The sequence below is a fragment of the Cavia porcellus genome, unplaced genomic scaffold (assembly GCF_034190915.1).
Source record: "Cavia porcellus strain 051 isolate PalLab524CR breed Dunkin Hartley unplaced genomic scaffold, mCavPor4.1 scaffold_15, whole genome shotgun sequence".
NCBI lineage: Eukaryota > Metazoa > Chordata > Mammalia > Rodentia > Caviidae > Cavia > Cavia porcellus.
Window position 1 is genome coordinate 11,545,221 of NW_026947498.1, and position 3,555 is coordinate 11,548,775.

Below are 3,555 nucleotides of genomic sequence, written 5' to 3' on the forward strand. Positions count from 1 at the left end.
TGGTGTAGAGATGATACTGTGAAGGTGGAGATAATAATGGTGGCAGTGATTGTGGTGGGCATGAGGGTAAAAGTGGTGGTGATGGTGGGAAGGATAGTGATGATATTTGTCGTGGTGTGGTGATGGACTCACTGTGGAAGTGGAGGTGGTGGTGGTGATGGAATGGGCATGACTGTGGTGTTTGTGGTTGTCATGATTTATACCTGGATGTCCCTCCAAAGCTTCATGCATGTAGAGGTGGGGCTTTTAGAAAGCTGTAGGATCATGCAGCACTATACTCACTGGTGGTTTAGCTCACTGATGAGTTTATAACTACATGTGTTGTTCTGAAATGGAGCCTGGGTTGGAAAAATCAGCACTGGGGTCATAGCCTAAAAGGCTGCACAGTATCTCCCTGCCGACTCCTCCCTCGACTCTCTGCCTGCCAGCCACCATGAGCTAAGTCACTTTCCTTCTGCCAGACTCCCCTATCATACCTTGGAGCCAGCTACGGACTGAAAACATGAGCCAGAGTAAACCTCTCCTCCTTTAAATTGTGGGTGTGGAATATTCTCTCCCAACAAGAAAGTATGTAAGACAGTGGTTTCTGATTCCTCTAAGTTATCACAGAATGAGTTAATCTTGTTTGACATGGTTTTATCTATTTTTCCTGTTAGGTGTGTTCAAAAAATACATAATATCTTTGAGTGATATGTATCTCTAAAAGTCCACTTATCTGCTGGCCCCCTTCCTAGGAAAATGAACACAAACAAGTTTTGCTCAGCCTTGGAGCAAAGTGACCTGCCCTTTGACTGGGGCTTCCACAAGGAGCCTCTTGTGGCTTTCTGATACACTCGCACCCCAGAGGCAACACTGGAGAGATTGTGTGTGCAGCCTTCCTATGCCAGCACAGAGCTGAGCTGTAGGACAGCCGAGTGACCCTTCAATTCAACACAGTGCAACTAGTGAAAAGGAGCTTTTGTTGGGACATAAATATTTTGAGATACATGTAATCTGACTGCATGTGGTTTAGATATACCTAGAGATAGTAGAGGGAAAATAAACATCACCACCATACCAAAGATAGAAGTACTGGAAATTTCTCACCTCGCCTACCTCTCCATGGGATGGACAGCCTCCACTGGGCTGCCCTGTGGTGCAAGATACACCAGCTCAGAGCTGAGTGGAGCTCTGTGAGCATCACATCGGAGGGTTGCCACCACCAGGCTGGCTTTCCTTCCTGAGAAATGTCTGCGATATCTTCACATCTAGGAAAAATGACCCCCAGAACTGTCATATGGCACTCACAGCACCTCCCACCTGGCCATACACGTGTCCTTCCTTACCTGGTCTCCACACCCCTGGACTGTGGTCCTGGATTTCACTGGAAATGTCAACAACTGTCTCTGCCAAGGCTACATGGTGTTCCATGTTTGTTGTACAAAAAACAGGCTGTCCTGAGCATGAAGGGCCACAGAAGATGCTCTGGGTGGGCCCAGGCCTTCCCTCGTCTGCAGAGTGGCCAGCGTGCACTGCAACCTGAGCACAAAAAGCTCTTCCCACTGCAGCACACGTGAGTCTTCATAGCCCCATTGGTCTTCCTGGCACCAAACGCCTGAGCTGCCTACATTCCTTCCCTCCAGGATTACTTTCATCACCTGCCCCATCATCCTTCCCTAGCAAGAGGCCAGGATGGCACTCAGCGTTCCTCAGATCCTGTGTCCTCACAACCCCTCACATCCAGTCTGAACAGCTGTCCATTGTCTCCATTTATCCATTACCTTTGTTCCCTGACAACCACTGGCTTCTGACCCCATGGTCCTCACCCTGCTGGTAGGCAACTGTGCTGTATCTCTGCAGCTCCCTGACACAGAGCCAGGGCCTCTGGTCTTCCCCAGATCACCCGGGACTACAGCCTACTGGTCTTCCCTAGATCACCCCGGACTTCCCTGTACCTGGACAGCCTCCAACAGGGAATCCTGTCACACTGTGGGGGAGCCCTGCAACATCATCCCACACAGAAGATGGGAAGTGTCACAGCCGAGTCCTCCACAGATGCCCAGCCCAGGCCTCAGGGCCAGGACCCGCGTGCAGACCAGTCCTGGCCAAGCTCTCAGGTGCCTGGGGCCAGGCTGGCATCTGTCATCTTTGGGAGGTGGCAGCTGTCTCTTCAGCTCCCAGACAGGAAGCCCCACAGAGCTGGGGAGGTGGGAAGGCACCTTCTCCTCACAAAGCAGATATAGCCCTGGGCAATGACCACCGGGCACCACTCCTACACTGAACCCCAGAGCCACCACACCGTTTCCTGAGGCTACCCCACTGGAATCCTCAACAATTGGGCCCCTCTTTTACCCCAAAGACAATGTGTGCTCCAACCAGGATGGTGGCCTCCACCTTTCTGGAAGCAGCTACTTTGCCATTTCCCATCCACCACCCCTACCACTTGTGGTAACCAAGTCTCCTAGATGCAGGCTCCACTGCAGAATTGAGCCAGGGATTTACCCGGGAAGTGCTGTGAGGATGGAGAAGGTGCCAAGGATATCCACCTCAGACTGCAGGTGAGGGGGAAGGACGGGTTAGTGGAAGAGCTGCAGTGTCCCTGGACTATCCTGGCCAGGTCCAAGTGGACACCCAGCACCAAGGTAATCGCTGACAGGAAAATCTGCATTCACCCAGAGCCACTTATGGGAGACGGGCTGAGCTCAGGGCCAACTGAGGGGCAGCCCTCAGGGCAAACAGCTGAGCCTCTGCCCAAGGCTGCCGTGGACTGCTACACTCAGCACACTCGACATGGAAGCTGCAACACTCATACACAGCACTGGCTCAGGAGATGTCCATTCACACACTCACACCCACTCCCTCATGGGCCCTGGGAAGGCTGCTGGACAAAGGATAGTGCCAGATGGTGCTGGGGTAACACTTCCCTTACACCAGGGCACTCGGATGCCTCCCGGAGCCCACCCTTAGCCACCTTAGTGTCCAGCCAGGAGAGGGAACACCAGCAAAGAGGCCGCTGGGCCTCATCAGGTAGTGGCAAGGAAGGACAGGGGACCAGGGCATCCCACAGCAGGGCCACTTCCTGGTGTCACCAAGGAGGGGCTGAACCAGAGATCAGTAGCACGCTGGGGTCATCCCTGTATCTGGCCAGGCTCCTGGGTGGACCAGCTAATTGGTCACCTCTGGGTCTACAGGAACATGTTGGGGTCAGGGCCCCCAAGCAGCCCGTGAGGTTCTTGCAGGAGGGCATCAGGCCTGGTGGCCCCAACCCCACCGCTCCCAGCCGACCCCCATCACCTTCAGAGGCAGAGGAAGGGTGGGGAAGGGACAGACAATTCAAGGACCCCAGGACACAGCTCTGTTGGGCCCAGGGTCACAGAGCCAGGGATCCGGAGATGGGGCGACCTGCGTGGGCACGGCCTCCCTCAATCGAAGGCGGGGACCGGGACCGGCCTGGGGCGGGGACCCCGCGGGCGGACCGGCCAGGACCTTGGGTTGGGATTGTCGCGGTGCTGCCTCGCGTACTGTCTCCTCCCACCCCGGCCCCGCGGCTCCCGCGGCCCGGCAGCGCCCCCCGGT